General features: G+C 34.4%; 1 non-coding gene across 1 annotated transcript; it reads left to right on the top strand.

Moving 5' to 3' along the window:
- The first annotated feature begins 6,705 nt into the window (after positions 1-6,705).
- Positions 6,706-6,917, top strand: LOC149812246 (small nucleolar RNA U3). The gene has a single exon (XR_016428673.1). It is a non-coding gene; the product is annotated as a small nucleolar RNA U3 (small nucleolar RNA).
- The last annotated feature ends 6,078 nt before the right edge of the window (positions 6,918-12,995 follow it).

The raw sequence follows: 12,995 nt of genomic DNA, 5'->3' as shown, positions 1-12,995 counted from the left end.
AAGGATCTGTAGAATAGATTTGTAAAGGCTAATTTATTCATTAAGTGATTCTCATAAAGTTTACTGGTTTATTTTCGGAACAAGTGGGAGAATATTGGGATAAGCCACATATAGTGGTAGTTACCCATATATGGTAACTTCCCCCTTATAGTGTCCCTTCTGATAAACATAAGGAAAATAAGAAAGAAAACAGTTACATAACCATTTCCCTTGCTACAATTACAAAAGGGTATCCATAAGTGACCCTACACAGGAGCGAGCATACAGAGAAAAACATAGAAGAGGGTTAAGGAAATTACCTTTTCCGAGCGTTTTTCATAAAGAGTGGGAAGAGGGATCCTGCTCACCGACTGTTGAAGGAGCCTGCGTTCATTAGAGGGCTATAGTACGGCTAAGGAGCGAAGCTCACCCTATTCCAGCCACCAGTGCCACTGCCATCGATCCATTTTTTCGATGGCCGCATAAGGTACATTTTCCCTTTCTCTGTTCTGTTGTGTGCAGGTCTCAGAAGGATCCCCAACAATGGGATCTGGTTTCCTTCTCTCTCTCTCTCTCTCTCTCTCTCTGCAATATCATCAGAGGAGGTAGGAGGACACACCCTTGTTAGCGAATAGGCCGCATCAAGCGGAGGATGAAGAGAAGACAACTCCAGCGGAGGACCCTGGTGGAGTACAAGAAGTTTTGGAGAATAGCAAGGTCGGCCATGTTCACCTACCTTGCCATGTCTGGTATGAACGTCGTCACTCAGGCTTTCATTGGCCATCTAGGAAATCTCGAGCCTGCTGCCATTTCCATAGCTACCACCGTCATCATTGGCTTCAATTTTGGACTGATGGTAATACTTTCTTGTATCAATTCATGCTGAGTTTAGTTAATACGATTTTGGTGGTATGATATCATCGAGTTTAGCCTTTGCTTGATTGAAAGAAAGACTGAAGGCCTAGTATCAAATTTTGCTTGCGCATGGAGGCTACCTTGCTTTTGAGCACGTAAAATTGGGTGATTGTGTCCTAGATCTGGAGTTGTACCTCATATAGAGGCAGGCTTAGTAAGTGACCCGATTCTCTGTGAGGGTTTTCCTTCTTTGTAAAAAGAAAAAAAGAAAGACTTTTCTTTCTTTTGTTTGAACTAAGTTGTTGGAGCTACTGTTATGCAGTTTCTGTTGAGAGTTGGTTTTTCTGCAAAATGGGGTTTTTTCTTCTCTTTTGCTTGAACTACTATTCCAGAATCAATGTCGGACTTTTTTCATGATATTTGATAAGAGTAAGATTAACGTAATTGTTTTTTCCTTTTTGAACTAGTGATTTTTAATGTCCAAAATGGATGATGGTCATGGACCCATTCCAACGGAAGTAGATCAGGTCATGCTGAACATGAGCCTTTTGCTCATGCCAACATCGTGGCCGTCTGTTTGCATTTTGGATGAATGCCACGTAGCATATAATTGTTCCATTGACTTTTTAACTTTTCAAAATACAAAGATGTTAGCATGATAAAAAAAGCTCATGTTTAGCATGACCTAATATGCTTCCCATTCCAACAAGTGGGATTTGTGTGGTCTTAGACTACTTGTTGGCCCAACATAAAATGGGTACAACAGATTTGTAGTGGACAGAGATGTTGATGCCTTCCTTTATGAGGGTTCTCAAGGTCACCCACCACACAAGCTTAAAAAAGCATATATTTACATATGTTGCTATCATATCCAATAACCACCTTTATAATTGCATTTCAAGGGTCCACTTTTTTGTGGTTCATTGAATTCTTTATTAGACTTAATAGTCAACTTTGGATCCAATACCTACATCTAATACCTGAATCCAATATCTTTCACTTGGCCATAGGGAGAAACCAACATTTTATATCATAATTGGTGCATCATGTATTATATATAGCAAAACATGCACACAATTCCAATGATTATATCAATACTTAAGTGTGATATTTTTCTAACATGCTATGGATTATTTCTCACATAAACACGTGGTTTTTTTATCATCATATGAACCATGATTATTTTCTACATATAGTATGTGTTTAGCTACAACACTAGCTGGTCTTTTTTTCATGATATATCCTTATCACGAGGATATTCACAAACTAGTTTGATTTTTCATCATAAACCTTTGATGCACTTATTTCACATAACTATATTAGTTTCTTATCATGTCAAAATTTTCAATCATAACCATTAATATGCAAAACCATATATATAATTTATTTTTATTTTCATATCCACTAAATCATAGCAAACTATGATGAATTATTTTCTACATTCAACGTAATGAGGCTCTCATTTCTTAGATAGTCACAAAGTTTATATTACGCTTCCATGACCATGTCATAGAACATGATCTTGTCCTAATAATCTTGCACAAAATTTTCATTCATACTAGCAAAGTATTATGAGTTTTTATCATCTTATAGATTCATAAAAATTGATTTGCCAAATATGATTATTTCTCTCACTTTTCAAGAATTTACCATAGATATAACATGCTTCAACACTCATCAGGTTAATTATCACCGGATCATTTTGGATTAATATGAAAAAATCTAAATAGTCATAAAGATAATTATAAAAATAAACATGATTATATTGCATACCTTGTATAAAGCTTCTAAAACATGAAAAACATTCCTTCGTGCATTCATACAAGCAATTATGATAAATATCTACATACATGTATAAGTTATAATTAAGCTCACTTTTATGTGCATTATAATGTTACATTTTCTTTGCATTTTGTGCAGTAAAAAAAAATTCTTGTCACATCGTAAGTAGAGGTGGCAAACTTCCATTGACTACTTGAGCTCTAAGAAAGGCCATTATGCCACCCATCATTTCAACGTTAATTTTTTAGGAGGAATGCATGATTCTTTTATAACCATCCATGGGTTGGCTATCCAACAACGATTCATTTCCAAACTGCTCATATTGCTCACCACCACTAGGTTGTTTGTCATACTGCTAATTAATTAAACTCTAAGAATTAATTCATTGGTAAATTGTTCATTGGCCCATTGATGTAAGTTATCCACTTTAACATCTATAATTATAGTAATTTTCAAGCATTTTCATGCTTAAAATCAACACTAGTAGACCTTTATCTGGACTTAAATTAAAAATTCAATCAAATTTTTTGTAATCTACATTCATAAGTTTTAAATATATCAAACCAAACTTATTTAATCAATTCTTAAAATATGTCAAATGCTCTCACTTTTTATATGCATAATGAAAAGCATAAGCATGCTCTTTATTAAACATGCAACCAAAACTATATACTCTTACTTTCTCAAAGTGAATCATTTGATCATATCAGTTTTAAATCCATATATCCAGATTAATTCACTATGAATTGTTATCCAAAACCATGAACAAAAGTAATGCATTAAGCATTCAAAGCATGTCAAAACTGTTCAATCATGTTCTTATCTAAATTATTCATTTATGAAGCATTTCAATATTAATTCTACTTTCACTTTTCATGTATATAATGAGAAACTTGAAAATATTTCTTTTTAGACATGCAAAATTAGAGTCATGCTCTAATTTCACAAAGCGGTTTACTATATCAACATATCAACTTTGAATTTATATATTTAAATTCAGTTTTTCTCCAAACACATGAGTGTATGCTATACAATATTCAAAATATGCTAAAATCATGCAATCATGTTCTCATGTAATTGGTTCATTTTGGAAGCATTCAAAGTAGAAATAATGTTATTTTCACTTTTATAATAGTTGATACGATTCAAGGGAGTATTTTAAAATTCAATTATGTCATGCATTTTCAAGTATAGTTTATAAACTCGTTGGGTCAACCCAACGACTCGTTTGACTCAGCCCAGATCGATCACCCAGTCACTGTGTAAAAAATGTGTATAAACTCATTTTGTACAAAACTCAGTCGAGTCACTGAGTTGGCCCAATCAAGTCATGGATGAGTCAGTTGAGTCATGGGTGAGTCATATATATATATATATATATATATATATATATATATATATATATATATATATATATATATATATATATATATATATATATATATATATATATATATATATATATAATCTATTTTATATATAATTACATATATCATATGAAATATTATATATTATATATACAAATATGGTTATATATATATATATTAATAAAATTATATATTATAAAAATGTCATATAATGCATATTATATATAATATATTCATAAAATGCTATAAAATATACATAGTATATAAATATATTTATATATTTTATATAAAATATAAAGTTAACATGACTCGACCGAGTCATGGGTCACTCAAGGATGAGCTGAGTGACAAGTGATTGAGTTTTAAAACCATTCTTTCAAGCATAAAACCAATGCCTTTTAGATTCATAATATGTCAAATAAAGTAACAATGAGAGCTCAACACATATTAGTGTAATTTCAATTTTAAAGCTTTGATGTTTAGTCTAATTTTGACTTATACATTGTGAACCGTTTCATAATTTAAATCTGGATGAGATAATCAAGACCCACAAAAGAAAATTCAAGATTATCATATTTGGTCTTAAACAAAAAAAGAAATAAATCATCCATGTCCTAACCCGATATAACACTTAAATCAATCAAACATGTTTCATTTTAATATTTATCCCATTAAGTTGTTGATATAAACCTAGATCATAATCTTTATTTTGGAACTACTACAACATCTACTTATCCAATCATATCACATTCACAAATTAAGCAATTTCAAGTGTTATTTGACATGGGACTATTCATATAACATGTTTCTACATGAATATAAGTGAGAGTATAGTTCCATGATCATATTTATCAATTATCATGCTCTTATGACTTACTAAAATTTGTCACTTCTCAAATTCTTAATGACAAAACATATGCACAATAAACATAATAAACCTTGTGCAACACATATATCATTAAACATTCATAGAGGACGATAAGAATGCCTTATAGCAATATTATGTGTATTATCATACCCATCACAAGAACTTTATATAAAGGTCAAATAATGTATTACACATACATCAACAAGTATGAAATTTGAAGTAAACACCAAGTTATTGTCATTATTACTCTTAAGTCAATCATAGATCTATATTCAGATTCATTGTTTTCATGTGACACCAAATGTAAATCCATAGTTCTATTAAAAATCTAGATAAAACTAGATACATGTATGAGTAAGATCCAAAAAGGAACTATCTATCAAACATATCATACAACATTATAAAATAGTCTTGGAACTCATACTATTAATATGAACTGAGAAGTCCAAAATCTCCTTTATCAGGGTAGAGACCCAACCCTAAACAATAATTGAATTTATAATAAGCCATCACTAATCACTAACTTTATGGGTACATAATCGACATCCTCCGACTTGCTCATAAAGGTGTATAAACTTACTCCCACTTTAAGGCAAGTTTCCATTATTCAGTCTAAAATATATGAATTATACTCTAGTGCATTCTATAAACAAAGATATATCCAATATTCAAGATCCATATAATGAAAATAATAATCATTTTTTTAGTGACTAAAAAAGATAAATCCATAATATTCATGTTGAGTCATGATTCCATCTAATTTTGTCATGCAAATCTAATTTTTTGCAATTTTCTTATAATTTTTTAGTCATTTTCAATTTTCATCATACTTTTTGTAAAAACAAAAAGTTACATGCAATAAATAGTAAACCAAAATGCTTAAACTACAATTTTGTAAATATAACATGCTTGAACATCTTAACAGAAAATATAAAGCATGTAAAAAATAATATGCAATCATACAAAGTATTTCAAGTTCCAATATAGATACATGCTAAAAAAATTCAAACTCTCTCGTATCATCGCAAAGATCCAATCTAGATCACAACTGAATTAAAAAAAATAAATCATGAGTTCTTGGGTCAAAAACTGAATATCAAAGATTCTAACTCATTGAAGATGACCTTATTTGAATATCAAACTCATAAAATAATTCATTATACAAGTAATAGATCCAAACCTATCTAGATAAAGCATTGGTAGGTATTCAGTAAACCAGAAACACTTTTCTAAAAAATAAATAAAGTTAGAAGGCAGTTTTGCGCAAAAACAACAAACTAGAACCATGAAATGGAATTTATAGAACTTTCTAAGTTAAACAGAAAAGACCAGATGGTTTTTTATAATTTTAAAAAGTTAAAGGGCTAGTTTAAAAAAATGACAACCCTATCTCAGATATTTTCTGGAGAAAATGCCTGTTTCTGGAATTACCCAAAAATAGCGCCTTTCTTTTTAAAAAAAACAAAGGTCCCAAAACAAAATATAAATGAAAATAAGGACTAAATATAAAAAGAAGTAAATAAAAATTAACAAATAAGCTGAAGGGTTCCCAATTTTTTGACAAACCCTAACCACTTCCCCTTTTTTTCTTTCTTCTACATCTATAGTCGCCACCCTCTGACAGCTGACTTCCTTCTCTCTTTGTGCCTTAGCCTTCCTCTCCCTCAACATTGCAGGCATCTACAAGCTCTCCCCCACTGACGCCACCATCCTCATCCTCCCGCCCTTCCATGTCCATGACCTCCTTGTCAGCATGCTATAGTCGCTCACTGTCGGTGGCTAGATTGTCCTCCCAACAGCCACTTCTTCGCTTCTCTATTGTTCAATCATCCTCTCGGTGATCAACCCACTGTCATCATTTACTTAAACAAGTTTTGTTCTATAGGTTGTACAACTGTATCCTTAAGTTCTAAGGAGATAGAGATCCAAGTCTAGTGGATGAAGCATGATCTCTTGACCAGAGCGTGAATGCATGCCTGGGTCCGGCCCTCAAGTTGCACTCAGTAGCAGGGGATCGTTCCTTAGCCTGACGACCAAGGGATGATCTCGAGGTTGTTTGATAGACCCAAATCCCTCCCTCTTCTTTTCCTTTTCAACTTTTTTTTTTATCTGAAGGGAGAAGCCAACCAGCTATCAATGGCAATGACGATTCTTGGAAGATGTTCCTGAACGACGACGATGATCCCACCGGCCACGAGCTATGGTTTCAGCTCAGGAGTGTCGACTGCATGTTGGCAACCCCCAACTTGAGAGCCTCGTTCGAGGGATCGAGATTAGAGCCCTTAAGATAGGAGGCAACAATATCCTCCAATACCTCGAATCACTCCATGGTTTGATAAGGGCAGGGCTTGCCAGATCCTTGCTTTTGGTCGTCCTGCTGGTTGTCAGAGTGCTTCTCCAATTGCTTCTTGCTGTCACCCTAGAGGAGGCCCACTCAACCACCTCATGCCCTTCTAATCCATTTGAGCTCCCCAAAGAGCGAGGGGTTGGAGAGGAGGTCTCGCATGGTGGTGGTGCGTGGGTGGAGCATTCACATGGTGCTGCCCATGAACTGCATCCCAACCGACTCACAAATCCCACCATCTCCTTTGGCTCCCCCGAGTTCAGGGAAGTCTGGATCTGTGACGTTCCACATATTCCAACATGGCTTTATACGACTGTTGGCCCAATGTAGAATGGGTGTAACAAATTTATAGCGCACATAGAGAGAGAGAGAGAGAGAGAGATGTTAATGGCTCCTTCAGGAGGGTTTTCTACATTGTATTTCACCACACAATCTTAGAGAATCCTTGGGCATATATTTACACTTTTTGTTGTTGCGATCATGCCCCATTGTCCAATAACCACCTCCATAACTATAATTCAAGGGTCCGCTTTTTTTGTGGTTTATTGGATGCTTTGTGAGACCCAATGGCCAACTTTCGATCCAATATCTAGATCCAATACTTGGATCCAATAGGATTGTTGTAAATCTGTTTTTAAGCATATGACACTGAAACCATATCTATTAGTCATTAAGTATTGTTGAGCCTAGCTCTATAATTTCTCCTAATTTATTCTCGATCAAATAAGCGCATGAACCAATAGAGAGTAGTTTTCAAATACCCATCTAATATTTTTAATAAAGTAAACATCCACCATCGTTTTGAGGCTTCAAATAGCTTGCAAACTTTCATCATCTTTAAGCAAATATACCCCCACGTCTACCACATTTACTTTAAAGCTTTAATGCTTGGAGTGAATTTTGACATGTGCAGTTCTTACTTTATTGTCAAAACAAAATTCATTTTTCCATTACTAAGAATACCAAACAATTGTTCATTATTTTCAAGTGCCAAAGATGGGTAGAGCAAGGGCATGGTTTTTATCTAGGACTAAGAAGCTAGTATAAGCATGAGTTACTGAGCAGAAAAAAATGGGATTTACTTAGTTTATGAAAAAGTTAATTTGTGTAGACACCCTATTTTGGACCAAGATATTTTTCGTACCAAAAATCCAGTATTTTTGGTATATTTTAAAGTTATGTTTACTTCAACAGAATTTTTGGCTTCCAAAACAGAATCCTCAAGATTTTTGCCCAAAAGAACAATTAAGTTAGAGGATATTAGCTTTTCAACAAGCAAAAAAATAAGGTCAAATGAATAAAGTAGAAAATTATAACAAAAACAAGGTGACTTGTTTAGCAAAAAACCTATTTTCAGGTAGGGCTCACTTTGAGAGCATTTTTTATGATCCAAACGATCAAATTTGGTTTTCACTCAAATGACAAATTAAAGTTATGGATATCTTTTGAATGCATCAAAAATTACCTCAAACTGACATTGGAGCAAGAAATTATGGCCAAATTAAGCTAACCTATCAGGCCTATTTTGTCTAGTTTTCTAACGATAATTTATTTGTCGTTATTACCTTTTGAATTATCGTTATTTCTCTTATAACAACAATTTAATATGTTGTTATAACTTTTTTTTAACATGTGTTGTTAGAACTTTTTTTCAGCATGTGTCATTATAACTAGATATAACAACAAATGATTTATCATTATATCTCGCCCATTTGTCATTAAATCCTTTTGAAACATCTCTCATTGTTTCATGTCAGCAACTTAAAAAAACAAGTCTCAACCTGTCCTTGTGCGTTTTTGATAGCTCAAGATGTCCCCCTCACTTAATGTCCTTAAAGCCAAGATTATATCTTCTAATCTCCTCCCCAAAATTGAATCTCAACCCTTTATTCACATCAATTTAACCACTACCCTAAATCTACCTTTGGATCTTGGATATGTAAGAAACATATTCAGATCTACTCAAATCCTAGAAATAGGAGGGCATTATTGTAGAAATTCTTTCACATCCTAGTATAGCTTAGCCTATCCTGCCTTGTCTAAGGTCTAGATTACCCAATTTACCCCCTTTTGGAGCTCAAACCAATCCGATGTGTCATCTGTCATATCCCTCGCTCAACCATTATAGAGAGGGCTATATAAGCTCATGGTAAGTTTGGTTATATTTTGCTATTATTTTAATTATTTTATACCTTTTTATAAGTTTAGATTTGTCTAATGTTCGTATATTTTTCATTTACTTGTTTTTTTCTGAGTTTTAGTAGTTTCTACCATCAAACTCATTTTTGTAGGTTTTCGTGTCTGAGGTACATTCTCTCTTCACAATATAGCCCCAACAACAATGATTCAATGCCCCTGATCTAGTTGATCCCTTCTCAATAGAGGAGGAAAGATGCGAGATCTTGAAGAATGTTTTCCATTTTCTTCTAATATTAAGATTTAGATCTTGGATTCATTTTCTAAAAACAAAATTGGTGAAAAACTTGTGTTTTTAGTTTTTAGAAATTCAAAATCCATAATTTGTAATTCTAATTAAGTTTAATGGTAACCATCTACTTGGGTCATTTGGTTACCCCAAAGCTAAAAAGTTTTGTGGGTAACTTAAATGTGGGAAAGTTTGGTGGTTATTAGGAAATACCCATTAGGCTTTATTTAGGATCAAAGATGGCATTTGATGTGGATTTAATTAAAACCACCAATCCTTATAGGTGTTTGGGAACCTTGTTTTAGAGATGAGAATGGTGTTAAGAGTGAAGAACAAGGTGCATATAGCGATAGGTTACCGATAGAGCAGTGTCGGTGGGCCAAGCCTACTCGGCCCACCATGGGCCAGGTTTGGGTCAAGGTTTTTGATGCAGAGCATCCTGAAGATCCAAGCTTTGAAGATGAATTGGATTCAAATCCAATTCCTAAGATCCGATCTAGGATGCGATCCATGGCAGATCCAATCGTGCAGGACTACCTGGGTCCAATTGGATCTCTGCCAACCCAAATCCATATTGAATATCACATTTCAAATTCGGATTTATGTTGCATTTATTTTCTCAGAGATTGTAATTTTGTTTTTCGATTCCATTTTGTCATATTAAGGAATCGTATTAAATATGTTTTTATTTTATTTATTTTTTTAGGTGCCGGATTCTACGGATCCGGATAGGTCTAGTGTTCTGTAGGATTGTTTTGCGGCACTAGAGGGTTTATGGGGTACTTAGGGTAGTTTTCTTTTTTTTCTGATTTAAAAAAACCAATATCTTGAAGGGTTTTTGGAGCAAAAACATCATTTAGATCTTGGATCTTATCCAAGATTCAATTCAACCCAAACCCTAATTGCCACCACTTTGGGTTGAACACATATAATCTCTTTTTAAATCAGTTTGACCGTAGGACGTCAAAAGGGGCTTTTGGAGAAGCAATGATAGTCATTTTTTAAAGGAGCCCATGCATTGGGCAAGTAGGCGATGACTTGGGAAAGTCCATCTCTCTTTGTGCATAATTGGAGCAAGTGGACAACAAAATTATGACACCTTTTTGAGGGCTTAAGATCCTCACGGTGGTCGACCATAGGGTGGTGGCTTTTGTTTTGAAAAAAAAAAGAGGAATTCGAAAATGGAGTGGAGAAGAGAGGTTTGAAGGTTGAAGACAGTCTCAGTATTTTGGTCGTATCTCCCTAGATACTGGTCTAAATTGCATGATCATTAGCTTGTTGGAAAGCTAAGATCTTTCTCTATAAGTTTGGTTTTTACCACTCGGCTTGATTTGGCTTGGTTAAGCCAGTAAAGTCCATGAGAATTTACCTACTGACGACATCTAGGATTTTTACGAGGAGAGTGAGCTTTTGATAAGTCATTCTCGTGGTGGTCGTGACAACTTGTTCGTGGTTGCTGGAATCCATTCCTATTGTTCATGATTCTCTTGTGGCGTCGGTTGCTCCCCAACGATGGCCATTATCGATTTCAGCCCGGATATCACCATTGGTTCTTCGTTCTAGTTCTTTTGCTACTTTTATTCGTATTTGTTTGGCGATTGTTCTTGATTTATCATTGCTAAGCTGTATTGAATCATTAGAGAGTTGCGAATACATGCTTAAAAGAGTTTTATGTTAAAAGTTGTCTCATTTGATCTTAATTTATTTCAGGTTATTGTTGTGAGTGAATGAACTCAGATCCCTTTCAAAAGATCAAAATGTTGTTACGTGATAACATAGATGTCTTTGATAAAACATTCGTGTCGAACTCATTTATGAACGGATTTTTGCGTTCTTTAGCTTTCTGAAAAGCTAAGACGATTTTCTCCAACTTTCTAGTTGAGACCTTTTTGAGATTCTCCAGTTTGAATATCTGAAATTGACTGTCAAGACGTCAGACTGACAGAAGTCCATTGTCTCTTTTTTTGCTACAGAACGTTTGAAATAGTGTTCGGTATTTTGACATTATCTGAAGATTCCCTACATGAAATTTAGGTTTTTTTGATTCTGTGAAAATCTAAGATCTAAATATACATCTTGTATGTTTGAAGATTTTATTGAATCATTGTCTTTGTTCTTTGAAAATATTGTTTTCTGCTATTAATGTTTCGCTTGGAGAATTTGTTTCATGCTCGTTAGATATCATCATTTTATAACTTCAAAAAGTCAGCGGGCTGTAGGAATATCAGAAATATGCGTTCTTTAGTGTTCTGGAAAGGTCTAGATCTGACCTTAGTTTCGTGAGTTTTTGCAAACTTCAATGTTTGAAGGGTCTAAAATCTCTTCGAATAGACTGTTTATAGAATCCAATAGTCTGTCTTGGACTTGTTTATCTGTCCCAGTTTTGTGTCCGTGGAACGAACATTCCTACTCTGAATCTGGTGTTTCCGGATTCGTTGGAAATTTGTGTGAGTCACACACAACTTTTATTTGGACTGCCTTTGTCAAAACAGAGTGCACAGGTCCCGAAAATATATTTTTAGAGTTCTATTTAGACTCTATATCGTATAAGCTTCCGTGTGTGTTTGGATCCTGGATTGTGGATCGGTGTGTATCGAGTCCACACCGTACCATTGCATCAGTTTTAAGCCCTGATCTATTAGCTATTGGGCCAAAATGCCTTACTCATTTATAAATGGGTCAGGCCCGGATCGACCCACGAGCTACCAAACCGCCCGATGGGCCTGAGCTACTTAATTAATTTCCTAGAATTTAAGTTTAGTAAGTATTATTATTTGCCTAATTAGTTGCATTTAACTCTATAAAAATTAAAAAGATAACTAGTTGAGTGCATTAATAAGTTGTTAACTATTACTATTTGCCTAATGAGATGCATTAATTTTATGGGAACAATAAATATAATTAGTTGGATGCATGATATTTTTGGTTTACCATTTATGTCATTATTTTTTGATGGAATTGGTGGAGATTTTGCATGTCTATGATGTGTTTGAAATAGAGTGTTAAATATGATGATATATTACCATGCATGCATAGGTTTTGGACTAGGCCGGACTGGCTCGTTGAACATTGGCTTATTGGGTCAATGGGTCGGGTCTTGTGTTGCTTTTCAAACCTGAACCCATTAATAACTGTGCCTAAACCCCACCCATTACTAAATGGGTAAGGTCATTTTTGGGTTGATCTTTAAGCATGTCGGTCCGACCTGATGCCCACCCCTAGGTGGAGACGGACCATTTTCAACTATATCCTCATAAGGATGTGGTTACCATGACTGTCTGGCTTAGGGGTCCTTGTTATACCCCCCAGTTGTTGACACTAACTTGTCGTGGTTGACTAGCCTGACATACTTCTGGTTTGGACCCAAATGTTATG

The sequence above is a fragment of the Nuphar pumila genome, chromosome 17 (assembly GCF_984573655.1).
Source record: "Nuphar pumila chromosome 17, dmNupPumi1.hap1.1, whole genome shotgun sequence".
In the NCBI taxonomy this organism is placed as follows: Eukaryota; Viridiplantae; Streptophyta; class Magnoliopsida; order Nymphaeales; family Nymphaeaceae; genus Nuphar; species Nuphar pumila.
The sequence above is the reverse complement of the archived record's forward strand: the minus strand, read 5'-3'. Positions and strand labels throughout refer to the sequence as shown.